We start from the raw sequence: 23,537 nt of genomic DNA, 5'->3' as shown, positions 1-23,537 counted from the left end.
TGAACGCTGAGGGGGACAAAAAGAGTGTTTTTGCTTTCCTATTTAGTATAAAGAGCTATGGAATGAAAACAATCCACCAAAAACCATGACAAGTCCTGCAACATATATCCCATGGCCATGGCCATGGCCATGTGTCATCACTATGCATTATTCACCTTGCTTTTCAGTATGAAATTCATTTTTAGTTGCAAGTAAAGGTACAAATAACAGGTGCCTAAGTGGTAAGGACATTTGTTTTTATTAAACAGGAAGTGCAGAGGCATGGTCTCCAGAATGGTCTAACCACATTATCAAGATCTCAGGCTCTTTCTCTCCTTCACACTCTGACTTCATAGGCATATTGCTTTTCTTCATCATGCGTATTGCTTCATAGACTTGATGTGGCTACCTAAGTTCCAGGAATCCCATCCATATTCCAGACAGGAAGGAGGAGAAAGGGATGACAGCAAGCTTTTCTGCAAGTCTGTCCCTTTTATTAGAAAAGCAAACAGTTCCTGGAAAATTCCCAGCCAACTTTCATTTTATGTCTAATTGGTCCCAGCTGGTAACACTTTACTCCTAGCAGCAAAGGAGGATGGCACAATGAGCATTTTGTAAGGAGAAATCATATAATAATGAGTAGATTGAATTTATCAATCTTAATTCATTCCCTAACTCAAGGTATCTTGCTGCTACACACCACCAACTTCTACCACCATCCGAACAGAATTAGTGTTGTGTTAGCAATGACTGCTGACAGTCAAGGGCAACCTTGGCAACATTATTTTTAGCTTCAGTGATGGTGGCTGTAGAACTGACCAGTGCTTTTCTAAGATAAAGGTACTTTGAAAAGAGTGAAATGACGCACGGTTTTTTACAAATTTGCGTGTCATCACTGTGCAGGGGGCAGGCTAATCTTCTCTGCATTGTTCCAATTTTAGTATATGTACTGCTGAAGTGAGCACAAAGTGATGTCTGGTTTTGATCACTGATAATAAACATGGAGTCAATGGAATGGAATATTATCTAATACAGCATACTTTAAAAATGACAGCATGACTTAATGAATTGAGGAAGACTACAGAGAAATCAAATCAAATAATATTTATACAATCTTCCTTTGCACAAGCAGGTAATTTCTGAATCCAATATAAAAGGAATTATAAACACCATTTGCATTAGTGGTTCAAATTTTCCCAAGCAAGTAAATTCTGAGAATCACAAACTTCAAACATCCCTTTCTAGTCTACATTTATACTGAATTCTGAGTGAAAGGTATTTCTTGGGCTGTGGCTTCCTCTACCCAAGCAAAGCCTCTGAGGCCCATTGCCTAATTCTGTACTTCTGTTTCTCAGCTCTCCCATTATTGTCGCTCAAGCTCACCCTTTTGTAAGGTCAACTTGGCATTAGAAGTCTTTTATTAGTGCTCACAAAGTGAATGGTACAGAGTTAAGGTGTCCAACCATCTCAGATTCCTAGGACTGAGGGTTTCCTAGGAAGCAGGTTGTTCAGGGCTAAAACCATGGTAGGCAAACTAAAATGGCTGGTCCCCTTAGGGATGATCACCAACATGAAAGGGGGTGAAGGAGAGGGGGCTTCAGAGGAGGAAGGAGAGGAAGGATGTAGGAAGTCATGGCCATTCAATCCAACTTTAACTTTGATGGTTTTTCTTTCCATCTTAATAACTAGGCTTCCTGCACATCAACTCATGAGTGATGCTTGAGCTCATCATTTCTTCAGGTTCTTTACTCTTCCAACCTGTACCTAATCACCTAGTTTTTACCTCCCACTTCTGTCCCCTCTATCAATGTTTCCCAATTCCTGTCCAGTCACCAGATTCAGTGGCATTGTACATGAATGCTACGAAGCCCCCTCTAATCCAACACAGCAACGATAATGAACACACAAAAGAGAATTTTATAAGGCATGGCTACACTAAAAAATGAGATACATATATATGTCCACAGTCCTGGAACAGAATCAAAATGCGAAGCTAAGAGGAAGGGCTGATCTGAGGCTCCGGATCTGGAAGTAGGTAGTAGGAGCTGTGAGTTTGGCTTCTGCGGATAGAAGCCTGACAGAGGGGAAAGGTGCTCTGTAGGAAGCGTGGGGACCAGAGTCATGCTCAGAGCTCACAACCAGAAGCTGGAGAAGGGCTTCCCTGGCTTATGAAAGGAAGCCTGAGGTGTGGCTTAGTGTTTTAAGAGAATCAGGCTCAAACATCAACCCCATGAGGGAGAAAATACTCCTACATATGGCGATCCCGTAAACTCAATTTTAAAATTCATAAAGAAATCTAATATTAAGAAACAGCCAATAAAATCAATAGTTGGAATATGAGTTTTTCCAGAAAAAAATAATAATAAATTTTGAAAAAGACTTGAAAATATGTGCATTTAGGATCCTTCAAGAGATCAGTTAAGGTATTACATCCTTACAAAAGATATATGCCAGTGATCTATTATGCCATTAACACAGAGAATGAAATAAATACAGGTAGATATAAAATTAGAAATTATGAAGAAAAATATAACCATTGAAAATTAAAGTTTTTTAAGTGTTTTATTTATTTCTAGGAGAGAGAGAGACAGTGTGAGCAGGGGTGGGTCAGAAAGAGAGGGAGACACAGAATCAGAAACAGGCCCCAGGCTCTGAGCTGGCTGTCAGCACTGAGTCCAACGCGGGGCTCGAACCCACGAACCGTGTGAGATCATGACCTGAACCGAAGTCGGACACTTAACTGACTGAGCCACCCAGGTGCCCCTAACCATTGAAAATTTTTAAAGACTCAGTAGGATAGTTTCTAAACTAAATGTAGTTGACTAAAGAGAATTAACAAATTGGAATTGGGAGGAATTCATGCAGAAGGTTACAGCATCAAAGGGGCCATACAAATGAGAGAGAGAATGGCAGGTGTTGTGGTTATGGACTGGGGGCTCAGGAAGGGCTTGTCAAAGCAGACATTTGTTGTTGTTGTTGTTGTTGTTTGTATGTGTGTGTGTGGGGAGAGAGAGTGAGAGAGAATCTTAAATCAGGTTCCACACTCAGTATGGAGCCCAACGCAGGGCTTGATCCCATTACCCTGGGATCATCACCCAAAGCAGACATTTGAACAACTACCTGACCAAGTAAGGATGTGAAGGTAAATAAATATAAATTAACTTCATAGACACCCAGCAGTAATAATACCTATTTTCCTAGTGGCTCTAAGAATTAAACAGCATGCATAAAAACACCAAGCCCAGTGCCTGACACTTAATGTATATATAACAAATACTAAACCTGAGTTGAAAGAATGGAATTTAGCTCTTGGCCTCCATATTGAGGGGGCTCCGGCCACTTCTGCTCCAGCCCAGTATCATTCCTAGGGGACTCGAACTGGGAGATGATTTTTGGTTCTAATAATGGTGGATTCAGCTCTTTGTGACAAAGTGGCTGGAACATTGTCAGCTGTCCGTATGCCTGTTTTCTCCGTCTGCTTCTCTCCCTTGAGAACAAGCTCAGTTTTCCCCTCTAGCATTAACTAAACAAGCGAGTCATGTCCAAACTGTAAAGATGACATTTTAATATATATCTAGGCAGCCTGGCTAGTAGTTTCTTTGCAGATCTCACAATTTCATCGACAGGATTCTGGGCACTTCTCTCTGTAATGTCCTGTCTGGAGCCTCGAAGGGTCTTCTGACAGAGGTCATGAAGTGGGGAGAGACAAAGCCACCCTCATTCTGAGCAGCAAGCCTTTTCAACTCACAGGCCCCCTGATGGAAACATTCCCTCATGAAAAGAACAAAATAAGGCTGGTTCACAGAGAACAGCAACAGAATGTTCTGTCGGACAGAGAGCAGCCTCTTGGAACGTGGGAATCTGAGACTGGATTGCATTCAGAGAAAATGCCTCTAAAGTGATAAAGAGCAAGTCCTGGGGGCTCAGCTCTAAACAGGGGTGAGGTTCCCTGCCAAGCCTGCGGTGGGGGCTGGGTATCCTGGAAACTGAATGAGGCTGGGATGTGAGACCCTGACGGTCAAGGACACTGGGGTTAGCCGCTTCTTCCTCCCCGAGTGAGGGAGACAGAAAAGGGAGGCTGTGACGAAGCACAAAGGAGAAGCTGGGAGTGCACTGTGTGTTTGTTTTTCTAGCCAGAGGAGAGAAAATGCGTCCCACCCTCTCGGAGTCCTTGGTCAGGAAAAGGTTGTTTTAAGAAGGAAAGAAGGAAGAGGAAGAGGAAACATCCCTTTTTGCTGTAGCTAAGACTGGCCTTCACTCCCAGGGGCAAGGCAGGCTGACGGACACTGGGTGCCAGTCCAGAGAGCCCCCTGCGTTCTTAGTCCTCTCCCCTCACCAGTGCAAGTGCACCCCCACGCCACTAGCAAGTCAACAAAAAATAAGTCTTCCAAAAAAAATAATAAGTCTTCCCCTTATTTGCTTTGAGGTGGTTTTTTTTTTCTTTTTCAAAAACTGCACGTCTCACCAAGTCTGAATTATTTAAAAGAAAACAATAAAGAACTGAGCGTTGCAACTTTGGCTCAGTTGGAGGTAAATGTTCATGCTTGGAATGGAAAAACTAACAGGAATTGCAGGGGTGAGCAGTAGGATTCTAAAGTCTCCCACGACCCACAGTGCATATATCTAGTGATATCTGAAGAAGGAGAAGGAGAAGAAGAAGAAAAAAACCTTAAATTCACATCACGTGAAAAACAAAAAAATCAGATGCTTGGGGTGAGGTTAGAGAGGTAGTTCCCGTCCATCCCGCACACCCCGCACATCCCGGGTGGGATGAGTGTGACGGAGGTGTGAGAGGAGGCACATGTGCTGTATCCTCGCCTGGGTGGTCTTCACACACGTGCAGCTGCTTAGTTTTCACAGTGCTTGTCCATCTCGCGCACACAGAGTGTGGAATGTATCTTTACTAAGGTCTCAGTCCCTGTGGTAGGCAGGCAGCAGAGCCATCAAACAGAACTTCAAACTGAGAGTGAGGCACCAGTCAGTTATCAGTCCTTATTAGGCCGGGTCCCTGCATCGCAGCAGACTCCTTACTTGTCTTTCAATTAAATCAGTGCAGGCCATCGTCATAGCAAGTGCTCATGTATTAGATTCCTCTCCTGGGGGGCGGTCACTTTGCTGGTACCCCCCTAATCACGCTTATAACCACAGAGACTGTGGTATATATATATATACGTATATATATACATTTGGCTCAGGTCATGATCTCACAGTTCATAGATTCAAACCTGTGTGCTGACAGCTCAGAGCCTGGAGCCTACTTCGGATTCTGTGTCTCTCTCCTTCTCTCTGCCCCTCCCCCAACCGCACTCTATCTCTATCTCTCAAATATAAATAAACATTAAAAAAAAAAACTAGTTCCTCATTTGAATTAGAAACACTACATCAAGGGGCGCCTGGGTGGCTTAGTTCGCTTGGGTCACGATCTCGCGGTTCGTGGGTTCGAGCCCCACGTCGGGCTCTGTGCTGACTGCCAGTTCAGAGCCTGGAGCCTGTTTCGGTCTGTGACTCCCTCTCTCTCTGACCCTCCCCTGCTCACGCTGTCTCTCTCTCTCTCCTAGAAATAAATACAGATATTTAAAAAAAAAAAAAAGAAAAGAAACACTACATCGATCTGTTTTCTTATGCTTTGATACTTATGGATTGTTGTTGTTTTCAATTCACCTACTTTTTTAAACTTAACTACCTTTCCTCGTGTGACAACATCGAACATCTGTGTGTGGGGGGGTGTTTTTTGCAGTGCTAGTTAAGTACAACCATACAAAGTACACATAAAAAACACAATGGGGACAGGAAGCAAATAATCCAATTTATGTATTGAGTTTAACTAGGAATACTTGGTTAAATAGCAAATATTTTGACACTGGATGGAAAATTTACTGTGCCTCTTCTTGGACAAGACTCAGGAATAATCCTTACTCCCTTGTCTCCTGAAGAAATCGGTAGTGAGTTTAGCAGCTGCTCTGCTATTATAATTTAGCTACTTTATCTCTATTTTAATCAGAGCCGATTACTTTTGACCAAACTAGCATCTCTGCATATAATAGACACTGTATGACCTCTTGCAGCTAATGAGAAACGATTCCCTCTGTTCATCTGATGTTTGTGCAAAGCTAATTTATCTCGACCAATATTATGCTAATTATAAGTGCAGTTGGCTCTTTCAGACAATTTCTATTATGAGAGCTCTTGAAAGTACAACACAGAAGAAAGAATAAAATGGAGCAGACGTGTAATTAGGGAGATTATGAAAATCCTTTCCCAGGTATCAAAAATGCATTTGAAGTGTAGGAATTTTTATCTTTGTATTATGATGCCTGAGTCTTCAGTTTTATGGAGTAAAATCTCTAATGTCTACAGGGGCCAAGAAAATAAGGTAGATGAGTGAAGCAGGCAGGGTTCAAGTGCCCGTGCTTATGTCATGTGTGAGGGAGCACCTTGGAAGCTGGGACCTGAAGGGAGTGCTCTCTCCATCTGAAGGAGGCCTCCTGCCTCAGGGTCATAGGTCATAAGGGATGAGACTCAATGTGGCCAAAAATCTGGATGTGAGTGAGGTATCCTGATTTTTAAGTGGTTCCAATGTTTTTTATTGTTGTTTTTTTAAGATACTGGGCTGGATCAAATAAAATTTATCAGAGGGTAGGATCTAGTATGGGCCTAAATTCTATACAGAGGTCATCTCAGTAACGAGAGGCTTAGAGATGGTCTATCAATTAGCTAGAGCATCCACCAGGTGGCAGGAAGAGGTAGCCCATCTCTCTTGCTTGCTAATCTTTCCAGAGTCAAAAATTGCTGTGGATCTGTCTGGAATCTTAAAGAACAGCTGTCATCTTGGCTCCGCCAACCACTGCTCCCCAAGTCCTAACGCAACCAAACCCTGCGGAGACCTCCCTCTTTTCCTGCCATTGTCAGACACAGATATGCCAGGAAGCTTGGAAGACAGACAACCCAACATGCCGTGACCCACCAGCACCCCTGCCCAGCACCCGCCCTCACGCCCAGGGCCACTGGGGAGTCAGTCCGTGGAGCACGAAAGGCAAACAACCTTGACCCTGCTTCCTCCTTCCTTTGGTGTGAGGGCACTTGATGTGAAGTGGAAAGCTGCTGAAAATGAAGACTGTCTGTGCCCCGGGATTGGTTCCTGCTGTAACTGGAAGCAAACAGGCCACCTGGGCAGATAACTATTTTAGAATCAAGGCCCCGCATCAAGTATCATCAAGGTCTACTTGATGTGATAACCTGTGTCTGAGGCCTGGTTATCCCCTGCTTGGCCTTGCCCGTGTCATACCAGTAGCTGTCCTGCTCCTCAGTCTGGTTTTGACCCTTACACTGTCGCTCCTTTCCACACTGCACAAATCCAGCCTGCCTCCTACCCAACAAAGACTCCATATTGGTCTCTTTCTCTGCTCGGCCCAGACTCCCCTGGCCCAGCCCCAGCCTTTGCTCCCAGCTTCACCCTGGCTTACCCCACCCATCCTCTCCATGCCGCTGGGACTGACCTGCCCCCTCGAACCCCCCAGAGCTACCTCATTTCCTCACCTCAGAAGGCCTAGAGCTAAAGGCAGCACACAGCATGAAACTGTGACTTGAGAATGGGATGGGGAGAGACTGCTGCTCATTCCCACTGAGAATCAGCAGGACAAGATAGCTCTAAATTATAGCAGGAGAAGAGAAAGGCTGTAAACTACTAGTATTATCTGGGGAGATTCGGCAGTTTTTCTGAGTAGATGAAAAAGCCCAGTGCTTGAAATGGGGATTGGCTGGGAATGGGGAGCCCTGCTGAGGGCCATGGAAGAAACAGATCGGCTTCAAGACCAGCCTTCCAGACTGTCCTGTCCTCTTCCTAGACATCTGGAAATAGAGAGATCCTTTTAGGAAAATGTGGGGGTTCATTTAAGAGGGGCTTAAGCAAGGCATGTCAGGCCAGTTTCCATAATGCCAAATTGCAGGAGGGTATCATAATTTGGTGAGAGCCCTGTATGGGAATTCAGGAACCTGACTTGTGGTCTGAGCCTCTGGGAGTTGAGGCAAAGTGCCCGATCTCTCCAGGTTTCCAACAACTCACCAAGAAGACAGAGGTTGGATTAGATGAAGTTACCTAAGGTGACATAACAACCCCTTAGCAGCTTAAAACAACAACTATGTATTATCTCACAGATTCTGTGAGTCAGCAACCCAGTAGTTGAGGCCTTGGACTCAGGGTCTCTCTGAGGCTGCGGGTAAGGTGTCAGCTGGGGCTAAAGTCCTCTCAGGGTTCAGCGTGGAGACATCTGCTTTCTCACTCACTTAAGTGGTTGTCAGCAGGATTCAGTCTTCTGAATCCCAGAGTAAGAGTCTCTTGGTTGGAGTTAAGGCCCCAGTTCCTTGCTGGCTGTTGGCTAAAAGCTTCCCTCAGATTCTTGCTACATGGGTCTCTCCATAGGGTAGCTCACAACATGGTGGCTGCCCTTCTTTCACATGAGTAAGAGCTGGCCAGCAAGACGGAAGTCAGAGTTCTATGACAGTCCACACCTTTGCTGTATTCTGTTCCTCAGAACTGAGTCACTAAATCTAGCCCACACCCAAAGGAGGGCAGTAACACAGGCAGGACTACCAGAAGGCAGGGGTCATTGGGAGATGTTTTAGAGGCTGCCTACCACAGATTGTCTTCAAGCTCTCTCAGATTCTGTGACTCTTCCTCTTTCTCTCCCAGAAGGAAGCCACAACCACCAAGCCTGTCAGCCAGATGTCGAAGGGCTCTGACATATTCTCCACCTGGAGTTAATCAACATGAAAAATGTAGTCAGATTGGAAAATCATCTTATCCCAAAAAGTTAGACTTGTGAAAAGACGGCATTTTCTCTGTGTCTATGCCATTGACCATCAGAAGAGTCTGCTGGTAGACTGAATATCTTTCCAGAGTAGACAGGGAATATTTGTCTTTGTTTAGATCTCTTCAGAACCAAAGGCATTGAGATCCACCTATCCAAATCTAGGTTCATTTGAGGTAAATTCCTGCACTGATAGAACTATTACAATTCAAAGGTCGCTCTTGGTTTCAGTCTCACTTTCTTTACAGGACTATCAATGTCGTGAATTATCCCTAGAGCCTCTCAGAGGTCCTTGTATTTCCTCTGGAATAATGTGACTTTCTTAAAACAGCTAAAGCTTGTACAGGTTATACCGTGGCGGGGCTCACATATGGAGAATGATCTAGGCTTCCAAATCCTGAGGACTGTTGGGTTGATTTGAATTAAAGGAGATAAAGCTCCCTTTGCAGAAAATGGAAACTAACGTTGGTGTCTTTTTCCATCACACAAGAGCTTGTAGAGCCATCATGGATTCTTTTTTGAAATCTGTTTTAATCAATCAGAAGTCCATATTTCCTTTACTAAAAGCCCTTTTTGAAATTGTGGTCATCATGAGCCTTCATCTGTAATGCTCTAAAGGCTCTTTGCAAAGCTATTCCATCAATGTGCTTATACATATTAACTGTTTCAGAGCCTGCAGCAAAACAGCCTCAGTCGTCTCTTAGGCCTTGAATGAAAAGGCTGGGATCCAGGTTCCTACTTACAATTTCTAATTCTGAGGATTCCTGAGCAATGCATTTTGAGTTTGCCAGGTTTCAACTGATCCCTCTTGATTTTCTTTTCATCATACTTAGGAGTCCAGGACTTCTTTTTGATACACAACTATCAAAGCTTTTTATGCATAGTTCCTTATTTATTCTCTCAAGCCTGATAAAAATAGAGATTGGGGTGCCTGAGTGACTCAAGTCAGTCAATTCTTAATCTCAACTCAGGTCATGATCCCACAATTTGTGTGTTCAAGCCCTGAATCGCGCTCTGTGCTGATAGCTGGGAGCCTGCTTGGGATTCTGTCTTTCCTTCTCTCTGCCCCTTCTCAACTTGTGTGCTCTCTCTCTCTCAAAATAAATAAATAAATGCTTTTAAAAAAAATTGGGATTCAGCTCTTTTCCAGGAGGTAGCATGGCACAAAGAAAACACAGTTGACCCTTGAACAAATTCAGAGGTTAGGGGTGCCAACCCCCACTCCACCCCTGTGATAGTCAAAAATTCACATTTAAAAAAATAATTTAATTTTTAAGCTACTTTTGAGAGAAAGAGAGCACAGAGAGAGGAAGAAAGAGAGAGAAGGAGACAGAGAATCCCAAACAGTCTCCGCAACTCCCATGCAGTGCCTAACATAGGGCCTGAACCCAAGAAACTGTGAGATCTTTACTTAAGCTAAAACCAGAAATAAGATGCTTAACTGACTGAGCCACCCAGGTGCCCCAAAACCCACATTTAATAAGTTTTGACTCCCCAAAAACTCTCCTAATAGCCTACTGTTGACCAGAAGCCTTACCAATAACATAAGCAATTAATACATATTTTGTTTGTTATATGTATTATATACTATATTCTTATAATTAAGTAAGCTAGAGAAAAGAAAATGTTAAGAAGCTTATGAGAGAAAACACACAGTACAATATTGTAAAAAAAAAATCTGCATATAGGCAGAGCTGCATAGTTCAAAACCATGTTCAAGTGTCAACCGCACAGGGCTTGACGTGAGAGGAGCTGGGTTAGAATCCCAGGTCTACAGCTCACTAGCACGCAGACTTCTGGCATGGTCACTTCACCTCACAGTGACTCTTACAGAGTTCTCCTCAGTAAGGTGAGATCATAGACACCCACCTCACAGAACTATTGCAAGATGAAACCACACAGATACATTTGTAAAAAGTGTTGCATGGAAGTAGCTAATCAATAAACGTTGGCTTCCCTTTCCACTTGGGGCGAAACAAAGGAAGATCCCGAGAGTGTCTCCCAACATTGAACCAAACAGGAACAGGAAGGGGGTAGACTCCCTAGTCTAGCTCTTCTGCTTCCATTGAAGTTACTTCTGGCCCCCCTTTAGCAGGCTGTCACCAAAATATCCTGGGCCACCACTTTGAGAGGATTTGTAAACTGAGCCTGATATATCCCAGAAGAGACATATAGATTTGCCCTCAATTTATCAAGATGTAAGGAGCTTTGTGGGTAATCTATGCAGAACACTGATACATCCCCTTTCAGAACTCATATTGGGTTTTGTGTTTTAGCTTCTGCATCTGAATAGATTAAAAACAAGCACAAATAGGGGTGCCTGGGTGGCTTAGTCGGTTAAGCGTCCGGCTTTCGCTTAGGTCATGATCTCGCGGTTCATGGGTTCGAGCCCTGCGTCGGGCTCTGTGCTGACTGCCAGCTCAGAGCCTGGAGCCTGTTTCAGTCTGTGACTCCTTCTCTCTCTGACCCTCCCCTGCTCACGCTCTCTCTCTCTCTCTCTCTCTCCTAGAAATAAATAAAACATTAAAAAAAATTTCTTTTAAATAAATAAAAAAAATAAAAACAAGCACAAATAAAGGTGAGCAATGGGTTCTCTGCAGGGGTCCCCAATAAAGAACCCCCCCAGGAGTGTCTGGGTAGCTTAGTCAACCGGCTTTGGCTCAAGTTATGATTTCACAGTTGAGGAGTTCAAGCCTAGCATTGGGCTCTCTACTGTCAGCACAGACCCACTTTGGATCCTCTGTCCCCGCCCCCCTCTGTGGCTCTCCCACATGTGTGTAGGTGAGCATTCTCTCCCTCTATCTCTCTCTCTCAAAAATAAACTTAAAAATAAAGAACTCCCCTAGATGATTCACAGGGTCAGCTGCATATTTGGAAATCTCTTCTTGTTGCTTTGAAAAGTAAGCAAGCACTGGGCCTGCACTGTACCCTGAGATCCGGCTGTAAGAGAAGGGCCTGAAGGGAGGTTCAGAGATGCAGCCAAGATCCCAAGACCAGAGCTGGAGGAGGAGAAGCCCGGAATTAGGGGGAGATACCTGGCTCCAGGGCCTGAGCCCTGTGTTTGGGGGTGCCCTGGCCCATTTCATTAGACGGGAGGGAGACACAGGGCACCTGGGTGGCTCAGTCAGTTAAGCGTCCAACTTCGACTCAGGTCATGGTCTTACAGTCTGTGGGTTTGAGCCCCGCGTCGGGCTCTGTGCTGACAGCTCAGAGCCTGGAGCCTGCTTCAGATTCTGTGTCTCCCTCTCTCTCTGCCCCTCCTCCATTCTCTCTCTCTCTCAGAAAATAAATAAACGTTAAAAAAAAAAAAAAAGATGTAAGGGAGACACACAAAGCGGACTGGGCTAGTGGTTTCTAGGGCCACTGGAGGAGGATTATAAAAGTCTTTGCCAACTATAAAAGTAAAAGTAAAACGGGGGCACCTGGGTGGCTCAGCTGATTAAGCATCCGACTTTGGCTCAGGTCATGATCTCATGGATTGTGAGTTCAAGCCCTGTGTCAGGCTCTGTGCTGACAGCTTGGAGCCCGGAACCTGTTTCAGATTCTGTATGTGTGTCTCTCTCTGCTTCTCCCCTGCTAGTGCTCCCTCTCGCTCCCGCTGTCTCAAAAATAAAAACATTAAAAAAAATTTTTTTAAAGTAAAGTGAATAGGATGAGCTTTGGATAGTGAACAAAATTAGGAAAAGGCAAGATCAAAGGAATGAAAGAAAAGGAAGGGGTGAATGGCATCATCAATCCCAGATGCCACCAACTTTTCTTCCCAACCCTCCCCTCCAGGGTTCACCTGGGCAGGACTCTTGGTTTTCCCCTTGGCCAGGACTCTGTCCTCCCTCACGGGGGATCTCACGGTTCTCTCGCTCTCCTAGCTACGGAAGCATCTCTAATTCAGCCAGGGACTCGCTTAGGAAACCCAACCAAGAACACAAAAGAGAATATTCCAAGGAAGGGAAGTGTGTCGGAGCACAGATACACCTTGTCCTAGAATAACACACCTCCGGGCACACACTGGCTCAGTTGACACGGCCCATGGGACAGTGTCTTTTCTTCAGCTCTGCACTCATCCCGGAGACCCAGCCCGAAAGTTTTCCTTGAGTGGTGTTCCCGTCATGTCCCACCCGCCTTCTGCTTTTGCACACCCCACCTCCCTTTCAATGCCACTCCTGCTTCCCTACCAACACCCGGTAGTTAGGGGGTCAGCTGGGGGCACCTCTCTGGACAGAACACGGGGAATTCCTTGTGCTAATGAAGGACATGAACCCAGAGGACAAGTCAAGATTACTCTTTAAAATCTTGCTACTAAAAATCTTCTGGGACTACCTGGGATTATGGTGGTATTTGTAGAAAGAGCGTCCCGAGATAAACGCTACAGTAACTGATACTCCTGGACTTAGAATACCCTGCGGCTGGTTACTGATGTGTTTTTCCAGTAGCCTTTAGTTAGGCAGTGAGTCCTATACCACGTCACTTGTCATTTTTCCCTCCCTTTCCTCTGCATGGGTGATATCAGCAGACAAAAGCTCAAGGAGGGTAGGGTCCAGCATGGTGGTGCCACAATGAAATCTTTTGTCATTTACTCCCCTTCCTCTCCCAATTTCCTCCCCAGCCATTTAGCTGCTTGGAGGTATGGCTTTTACGTAGAAAAAAAAAATTTTTTTAATATGTGTGTATACTTCTTTTAAATAAAGAAATGCACTGAGAAGCTTCGTTTCCTCCGCTCCCACCCACCTCCTGCCCCCCCCTCCCACGCCTCCTGTGGGCAGGGCTGGATGGGTGCTCTGCTCTGGAGGCCAGGTGGCACCACCCAGGAGATTCAAAACCGCAACCAGAAAGTATTTCCATAGCGCTCTCGTGTGCAAAACGCAGAGCCCCAAAGCAGGCTTTCAGTTTCAAACCTAATGCTGATTCCTCCGGTGCGAGCTGTTTCCTCGCCTGTCTTTAAGAGTGTCGTTTCTACGGTGAATTTTCTCAAACAGTCACCCTCTCGAGAGGCTCCTTTCCGGTGCCCCTCCTGTTCTTTCCCTTTCACCTGGCGACAGAAAACATGTTCTGTCCCCTTGCGGCACACTGGCAGGACACATGGCTCCTGGGGGGGTTCTTCAAAGAAACAGATTCTTGCTTGATCCCTGACCTGCTCACCAAACAGAGCCCACGGCAGGAAGGCCCCGTTCTCCCCGAGCGAGCGAGCCTTGGCCCCGCCACCCACCAAGCGCAGCTGCTCTGCTAATTTTAGACCTGAGAAGCCACCTGACTTCAAGGCACTTCAGAGAAACGCATCACACCCTATCTCAGGAGGTGATCTCGGGTGGGGGCCACTCCTCCTTTCAACACCCATAACACCTTCGTGAGCTAGAAGAGCGACTTTGGGGGAGGCTCCTCTCAATAAATGACAGTAAAAAACAAATCTCAGTCGGCCAGCAAAGTGCGAGAAGCCGCTGGTGCAGCCCCGCAGCAGCAGGCTGGTCTGGCCACTTGCCTGGTCTCTACCTGCACGTCCGGACACCACCTCACCTTCCAAGTTCCAAATGTCCACAGCAGACCCTTTCCTCCTTCTGCCTGTCTGCGGCATCTCCCGTTACCCAAGCCAGGGGACCCTCAGGTCAGCCCGGACCACCTTTACCTCCTCTCCATTCCTAAACTGAAGACTCTTATCTCCTGAAGTCCCCCCTTCTCTCCATTCTCACAGCCTCTGCCCGCAGCCAGCCCTCTCTGGCCCTCACCTGCCTTCCGCAGCGCGGGGATGGGCTCCCGCCATCCTCCTCATATTCAGTCCGACTATAAGACAAGTTTTCTAAAACCAAGTCTATCTGTAGCTTAAGATCCTCCACCGCTTTCCTGTCATAGTGCCACTGCTATCTGCCCACTAGAATCATCGGGGGGGGGGGTTTAAATTTTTCAGTGTCCAGCTTCTACCCCAGAGATTCTGATTTAATTGGACCGGTTGGGAGAAGGCATCCATAGTTCTTTTTTTAATTCCCTAGAAAACTGTAGTGTACAGCCAGCATTGAGAGCCACTGACCTGTAGGATGAAGACCCAACTTCCCATGGAGCCCAGGACACTGCCTGACCAGGCTCCTGCCGACCCCTCCAGCCACCCTCCCCACTGGCCTCACCATGCCTTTATGCTCCAGCAACACGGAGCTGCTTGGAGTTACCACCACCGCTCCATTGCTCATGGCATTTCCACAGCCCAACATGCCTTCCGTACCTGTCCAACTTCACCTTCTACAGGGAGCCATTGCTGACCACCTCCTTCAGCACTTTCTCTCACCTCCCAGTGCCCCTTAACCATGGTTATGTCTCTGTTACTGAACATTATGTTATGACGATCTATTCATGCGTTCATCATCCTTAAGCCAAAGGATGTACATTTATTTATGTGTGGAAACTTCACAGAGCCCAAAGCTGCTGAAAGTGTATCCAGGCCTCTGGAGCTCTGGAACCCTGAATTAGAGAACTGCCCAGGACCAAGATACTTCCTCTCAGTCCTTCTGTCTTGTTGGCATTGTATGGCCCCTGGCCTCTCCTTATTACTTTTGGATCTTCTTGGCAGACAACATTCTCCGCCTCTGTTTGCCCAGATGAACTAAAGTTGGCCGTTCCACAAAGGCAGGCTTGAATCTTGAAGGTACATGTTCTCACTTGCAGCAACACTGACTAGCATCCTAAATGTCAATTCCGAAGTCCCAGAGAAGAGAATCTTACTCCAGGAATTCACCCAGTTCCAGTCAGCTGGGGCCAAATCTGGCTGCTGCATGAAGAAGACAGGTCGTGGGAAAAGGGAGATAAACCATGGGATGGATGGGCAGGTGCCCAAAAAGGTGACAACTATGCTCCACGAGTCAAAGGATTCTTGAACTGTGTGATAAACGAGTCATGGATCAGCAATACCAAGTGCCACAGGAGCCCGGAAGGAAGACATTATTTCGGTCTTGGCTTTCAGGGAAGTACACAGAAAAGTTGACATTGGACCTGGACCTTAAAGGACAAGTAGGGTTTTTCCAAGCAGAGGGAAAATAAAGGATATTCTAGGTGAAGGCAGGTATGTTTGTTTGTGAATGTGCTTGGAAGGAACTAGAGTGGTACCAGGATGGCAGGACCAACACTTGGGGCTAGGAATGTGGGTTTGATCTAGACTGTGAGAGTCTTCACATGCCACGCAGAGTCTGGTCTTCATTGTTCATGAGGTGGGCTCCTTCTCGAGGACCTCAGTCACTCAGGTAGGGAGAAAGTGAAGTGAGCAGACTTAAGGAGGGGCCCTGAGGGTCTATGTAGGGGCAATGGGTAGATTGTTACCAGACTTTACAGCTCCAAAAGCATTTGGCCTATGACGCCTCACCTAATCCTCACAATCACGATTTGGTAGGGCTAGCTCTTATTTTACCCATATTACTAAAGATGAAAATGTGGCTCAATTCGCTTAAGTAGCTTGCCCAAGATCACACAACTAACCAGCAGAAGCATGACTTGAATTTAGGTTTTTTGATTTGAAAGTCTGCTCAGTCTACGGCACCAAGCTACACAGCAAAGGAAAGGCCAAATACTTTCATTGTTGACTAATGATATGGAAAAATGCTCAAGATAGGATACCAACTGGTAGAGAGAAGGTTGATTGTACACTTTGAGCATTGTGGTGTTAATCTTAAAAAAATTGTACACACACACACACACACACACACACACACACACACAGTGAAAAAATGCCAAAAGGGAAAACATCACATTGTTTTGGGTGATTCTTATTTTTATCTGGGCAATTCTTGCAATTCTTATTGTTATCATTATATTCTTCTGTATCTTCCAAAATTTCTCCAATGAAATTGCAACACTTTTAAGTAAGAGCTATGCTTTTTCATAATAATTCTATATTCTCATGGTGAACTAGTCAAATAGTATTCTTATAGAATTTTCCTATAAAGATAGTAGCTAATTCTATTTTTAAAAAACACAAATGAGGGCGTACTGTACATACTGTTTTCCACCTTGTTTTCTCACTTAAAATGTCTTAGCTGCATTTCCATATCCAGACCTGGGGATCCACCTCTCTCTATCTCTAGCAGTTGAGTGGCATTCCATTGAATGGATGTATCATACTTTACTTATCGAATCCATTTTTAAGACATATTTAAGATTTCCAGATTTTTTATATTTTTGTAAAAATTTTTTATTAGTTTATTTATTTTTGAGACAGAGAGAGACAGAGCTCAAGTGGGGGAGGGGCAGAGAAAGAGGGAGACACAGAATCTGAAGCAGGCTCCAGGCTCCTAGCTGTCAGCACAGAGCCCGACATGGGGCTCAAACCCACGAACCGTGAGATCATGACCTGAGCCGAAGTCGGACGCTTAACCAACTAAGCCACCGAGGCGCCCCTTATATTTTTTATATTATAACTATACTACGTATACTATGTATATATTCTTATACATTGCCCACACATTTTATTGTATATGAAGAAAAATCACCTCACAGTCGGAATTACTGGGTAGGAGGGCATGTGCATTTATATGTGTGCCATATTGCCCTCACCTTCACTGACTATGGGTTAAAACTTTTGTCCATCTGTGCCAGTTTGATAGGTGTTGTTGTTTAAGAATTCTTTCACAAAATACTTACAAAGAAAAAGTTTCCACCATTGACCAATACAGAGTGTATTGGTCACAATCCAAAATACACCGGGTAATTACACAGTTCTTTTAACCAAAATTGTGTAACTCGGGGTTGTAATATTTCCCCCAGCAACCACTTACCCCAAAACTACTGTTTATTGTTAATTGTCAGTGTATATGTAGTAATGAAAGCCAGTTTATAGTAGGTCATGAAAGTCATCTTATGACATAAATTGCTGTGGTTCATAGTACAAGGCAGTGACTAAAATTTTTGTCTCTGTGATTGAATGATGGAAAAGAATGCCTCATGGTTGCAAAGTTCCACGGAAAACAAGGAAGACTGTCAGAGAGGGACATTCTCAGAGCCTGGCAGAGGCCTGGCCACAGTCTGCAGGACAATCATGGGCAGATGAGCAGGAGGGGCCAAGAAGTGGTCTGGGTGATCAGCTGAGCACGTTTCCAAGGACTGCTGGTTATCGGGTCTCCTGGGAATAAATACTCCCAGATAAATTGTACTTCTGTCTAGCCTTTCTGCAGTAGGAGGTTGGTTGGTTGGTTTGCCTGCTTGCTTCTTTGCTTTTTGGCTTTGAGTTCTGAGCTGAATCCAGGTATCACTGCATTGCCCACATATCCATTCAAGGGATGGGTTTTAAAGTCTTCATGCTAATAGGAAAAATTTGTAAAGTGACTCAACATCTTGATAAATACCAAGAAATAATGTGAATCAGTATTCCTTCAAAAAAATTTTTAATGTTTATTTATTTGAGAGACAGAGAGTGAGAGAGAAGGAGAGAGAGAGAGAGCATCAGTGGAGGAGGGGCAGAGAGAGAGGGAGACACAGAACCGAAGCAGCCTCCAGGCTCTGAGCTGTCAGCACAGAGCTCGATGCTCAGACCCACAGACCATGAGATCATGACCTGAGTTGAAGTCGGACGCTTAACTGACTGAGCCACCCAGGAGCCCCAACATTTATTCCTTTTGAAAACTCTAAAGTATTTTAACAAGAAGGGTTTCTGTACTAAAGTTTCTTCTTTAAAGAAATCACAACTACAAGTCAGTATTATACAAATAGAATCTTTTCAAAGTAGAAGCAAAGCTGGAGTGTCCTCTGCCATCATTACAGTGTGGTATTGTAGTACCGACAACATTCTGAGAAAGGTAGGAAACAGAGACATCTGCACAGGAAAGGAATAATTAAAGTACCTGTGGGAGATGATATTATCATAAACTTATAAAACTCAACAGGTGAATGTAGAAGTAAGGAGTATAAGGAAAATTCACAAAATGGGGTGTTACTCTTTATACCAGTGGTACACATAGAAAAAGAGATTACATTCTATAAGAGTAACAAAAACTTCTTGAGTATTGACTCAACTTGGGATAAAAAAAAATATTGAAAGAAGTGGAAAACACCATAATAGGCCAAATAAAGGGAAAGATACCTTGCTTTTGGCTAAGAAGAAAATGCAGCAAAAATAATATTTTTTAAGATAATATACTTTAAATTAGTATGTGAATTTAATGCAGTTTAAGTTCTCCTAAAATGATTTATACAACTTGACAAATAATGTGAAGTTCATCCAAAGAGCAACCAAGAAAACCAAAATCCTTGTTTTTAATTTATTGATACATCCTGTTAGATTTTGAAACATACAACAACTAAATCTTTTTGAAAATTGTATGATATTGACACCAAAACAGGAAGGGTGGAAGGCACTAATCAAATAAAATGGATATTTCAGAAATAGATTCAACAGCTTTAGGGACAAAATATATTAGGGAAGGAAGAAACACAAGCAGTATCATAAATTTTTTAACGGTTTTTTAAAGTTTATTTATTTTGAGAAAGAGTGAGTAAGAGCGGGGGAGAGGCAAAAAGGGAGAGAGAGAATCCCAAGTAGGCTGCACACTGTCAACGCAGAGCCGGACACGGGACTCAAACTCATGACACGAGATCATGACCTGAGCCAAAATCAAGAGTCAGAGGCTTAACCAACTGAGCCACCCAGGTGCCCTTAAGCTGTATAATAATTTTAAAAAAGAAACATTATTTAAATGAAATTATAGGAAAAATGGGATAGTGATACATACATATATACTCAGAATGAATTATTGAGAAAGTATCTGGTGTCTTGCCTTCTTTGTGGTTTATGGTTTTGTGGAGGCTTTCCCCCCCTTTCCTGCTGAGGCTTCATCAGCAAAGACTGAAGGGAATTTTCCCTTTAGCCGTCTCAGAGAAGGCAGCCAGCCCTGCTGTTTCTGGGTTCCTGGTTCCCCAGGGACACATTTTATGTGTTAGGACCAAATCTTTGGGAGCTCTGGTTCCCAGGCAGGAGGAGGCTGAGGATGCGGTGGGGGTGGGATTGGGGGCTAAGAGGCATCTAGAATTGGGAAGAGGCTTGATGGCAGAGGGTGGTTGGGTCTCCTGTGTGAGGGTTCTCTGAGGAGAGGGTCCCGCACAGTGCCCAGGACGTGGCAAGACCTCGAAGGGAGGGGGGTGGCTGCTGGAATGTTGTCGAGGCCAGATACCAAGCTCCTGGGCTGGGGAGCGGCTGTCAGGCTGCCCGGCCTGCTGAGGAGGGAGTGGAGCTGCTGGGCCCATTAGCCCTCAGGAGGGAGGTCTGTGTGAGCCTGGGCAGGGGACACCTGCAGTGACCAAACGGGTTACCGACACAGGCCTCTCTCCCCATCCTCCTAGACTGAGTGACTCCTGAGTGCCTGGCACAACCCAGGGAGAAGCTAGGAAGAGCTAGGCCCCCCTCCCTCAGTAATCCACCCCTGGGCCCAGGGAGTAAGTTGTTGAGCTAGAAAATTAAAGTAAAGTGAGGTTTCTTGCATCTCAAGCACAGTGGAACAGTTCATTCCTATTATACGCATCATACATTTTGACAAACCCACATGGTTCAAAGAATTATTAAACAACCACAGACTATTTTGAAAACTAGAAAACAAGCTAGTATATTTATCCCAGTGGTGGAGAGATAGATTTCTGGGTACCAAAAAAATAAAAAAATAAAAAAAAAGATTTGACAGAACAGTCAGCAAAACATATACAGCCTGCCCCGTGCTTAGAGAATCACAATCATGTCTGATACTCAGATTGCCCCCAAAATGGCCTGGATTCATTCTAACTCAGGATCAGCTCTAATTAATCCATAAGTGACTATTAGCAAAATGTTTTAATTACAGTGGTGTAAACCCAGCAGCCTAATCTGCATTTTCCACCAAATGTGACATAAAAGTTCACGCAGGGCCCAAGTTAACAAAGGACTTATTCAGCTTCTGCGGTGTCTTTCCAGAGGTTGCTTTCTGAGGCAATGCTGGGAAAGGCCTTGGCCCTTCCGACCCCTATGAACCAGCCGTTTTTGCTCCCTCACAGCGCAAGTGGCTCTGGTGACGTGGAGCTGAGCCTAAGGGCAAGAAATAAAGTCAAGCTAGCAGTTCCATGTAGGGCCCAACCCACAAGCTAGGTGTCCTTAGCATTAGGTTGTAAATCCAATAGCTGGCATGGGGAGAAAGGCTAAATGTGACCCATCTGACCTCACAATGCAGCCTCCTCGGAGATTGAGGTGAAAAGTAGGGAGGGAGGGAGGGGGTACATGGTGTATTAGTCAGGATTCTCTAGAGAAATAGAGCTAATAGGAGATAGACATATAGAATATCTATCTATCTATCTATCTATCTATCTATCTATCTATCTATCTATCTCCCCCCCTGCCCCCTTTTCCCTCTCTTTCTCTGTATGACAGGGTGGGGAGGAATTGTCTCACATGAATAAGGAAGATGAGAAATCCCACTGTCATCTGCAAGCTGGAGACTCAGGGAAACCAGTGTACTTTCAGTCCAAACCCCAAGGCTTGAGAACCAGGAGAGAAGATGATGTTGAGTCCCAGTCCCTGTGCAGAGGAAGACCAGTGGTGCAAAAGACCATGTCGGGTAGAGAGCAAACGTCCCCTTCTTTTTTCATTCTATACAGTTCCTCCACAGACTGGATGATGTCCACCATAGGGAGGGCAATCTGCTTCATGCAGCCTCATTCGAATGCTAATCTCTTCCAGAAACCCTCACAGACACACCCAGAGATAATGTTTAACAAGATATGTGGGCATGTATGACCCAGTCAAGTTGACACATAAAATTAACCATCACACAAGTGTGTTGGGGTTCAGCAGGGATTACTCATCTGCCCAACACTATGGCTGTGGATCTAATTGCCAAAGCGTGTATCTCATTAGCCGCCTTGCATTGCCTGACGATTGTACCTGAACCAAATTGCAGTTCATGATACAACTTTTTCAGTTTCTCAGATTTAATTCCACTAAAATTTCAGAATGAAACTGGGACCTCACAGATTGCTGACTAAGGAACATTAGGTATGAATAATTCCTCATCTGTCCTTGACTCAGGTTTGAGTCACATGGATTTTCATTCAGCGTCATTATCATTAAAAGTAAATGAATGTAGCTAGCATTCACTTAATGGCATTTCTGATCACGTGGTTCACTATTGTGAAAATCGATTCTCTTGACCAATTAATTGAGTCAACCAGGCCAATCTCAATATGTAATAAAAACAAATCTTCGTTATACTTGTAGTGAACAAATTTAACATTACGATTAGGCCACTAATGACCTTAAGTGTGCTGGTTATTGACATTTTCCAAGTTCTTACAGTTTTATTTTCTCTTCCCACAAAGGATGCTTCTCCCTGTGGCTGCTCAGACTATGTTTTCTTTCCCTTTTAGACAGTGGCCAAAGATGGGTCCACTTTTAGTCAATCAGAATGCTGTTACCCTTCGGGCTAATGACAGTAGCACTGAACTCAGTGCTGTAAGACCTGAATTACAGTCCTGGCAGCTCCACGTATGAGTGTGTAATCTTGTGCAAAATACTTGAAGGCGCAGAGGTGTGGTCTCCCCTTCATAAAATGGAAATAATCATAGCTGCTCTGACATTCTCCCCTGAGGCTTGTGGTGAGACTCAAATGAGATATTACACAAAAGTCTTTGTTAAAGCATAGAGCCCCATCAACGGTAAGGTGTTATTTATTTTTTTATTTATTTATGGGGTAAGGAGGAGCAGAAAGAGAGAGAAACAGAGAGAGAGAGAGAGAGAGAGAGAGAGAGAGAGAGAGACTCCCAAGCAGTCTCCACGCTGTCAGTATAGAGCCCAACACGGAGCTCAGCCCATGACCATGAGACCATGACCTGAGATGAGATCAAGAGTTGGACACTTACCTGACTGAGCCCCCAGGCGCCCCAACTGTGAGGTATTATTGGCACTCTCTAGGAATCAATGTGCTTAAACCTTAGAGTGCATTAAAATCACATGACTTGCTGGTGTAAAATGTTCATTTGTAGGCCCTCTCTCTTGGAGAGAGCCTAGTTTGGGAGATTCTGGGTGGAGCTCTGAGATCCGCTTTGTTATCACTCACTACCACCCTTCCCCTGCCATGGGATTTGCATATAAATGGTCCAGGGATGACCCGGAAGTGCTGGAAGTGTGATGTGAGGGTGAAAGGAAGCCCTTCTGAGGAACTTCAGAAATGGCCCTAAGGAAGAATAAATTAGGTGCCTGACAGTTCTGGATTAGGTACTGAATATCTCATTGGTACCGAATATCTCATTGCTATAAGTGATAAGCGTAAATAAGCTCATGAACTGATGGCTTGTTGGAACATATCACTTGCATGAATTTACTACAGAAAAAGATATTTACTGTAGAATTGCTTTTAGAGTTGGTCGGAAAGAACGGAGAAGACCTTTTGCTTTCCATTGTGCTCAGCTTCCTCTGATCCTATCTCAGGCTCGTGTTTCTGGCTTTGCTCCTTCTCTGATGTGATTTCTGTGCTGAATGGATGCCCTCCTTCTGGTTGTTCCTTTCCATTTTGGGGAGACTAATGGAGTCCTGTTGTTTTAACATGGCTGCGCCCTGAGCCACGTGGGCAAGCCACAGGCGAGGTGGAAGGGCAAGAAACAAAGCTTCAGAGATTCTGCCAGCCACCGCGGGGCACCCAGGATGGGAAGTAACCGAGCCGTTGTATAGGCACCAAACCAAACAATAACTATTGGTCACTCAGCATAGATTGCACAGGGTTAGCCTTTGGCTAAATTATTAAGTCGCTGAAATTGGCTTTCATGTTCCTCCGT

The 23,537-nt window shown here is 44.7% G+C and overlaps 1 non-coding gene across 1 annotated transcript; it reads right to left on the bottom strand.

The window, feature by feature from the left end:
* Window positions 1-837: 837 nt before the first annotated feature.
* On the bottom strand, window positions 838-944 carry LOC120247478. Its single transcript, XR_005532321.1, has one exon. It is a non-coding gene; the product is annotated as a U6 spliceosomal RNA (small nuclear RNA).
* Between the last annotated feature and the right edge of the window lie 22,593 nt (window positions 945-23,537).

The sequence above is a fragment of the Hyaena hyaena genome, unplaced genomic scaffold (genome assembly GCF_003009895.1).
Source record: "Hyaena hyaena isolate Hyena2069 unplaced genomic scaffold, ASM300989v1 scaffold_525, whole genome shotgun sequence".
NCBI lineage: Eukaryota > Metazoa > Chordata > Mammalia > Carnivora > Hyaenidae > Hyaena > Hyaena hyaena.
The sequence above is the reverse complement of the archived record's forward strand: the minus strand, read 5'-3'. Positions and strand labels throughout refer to the sequence as shown.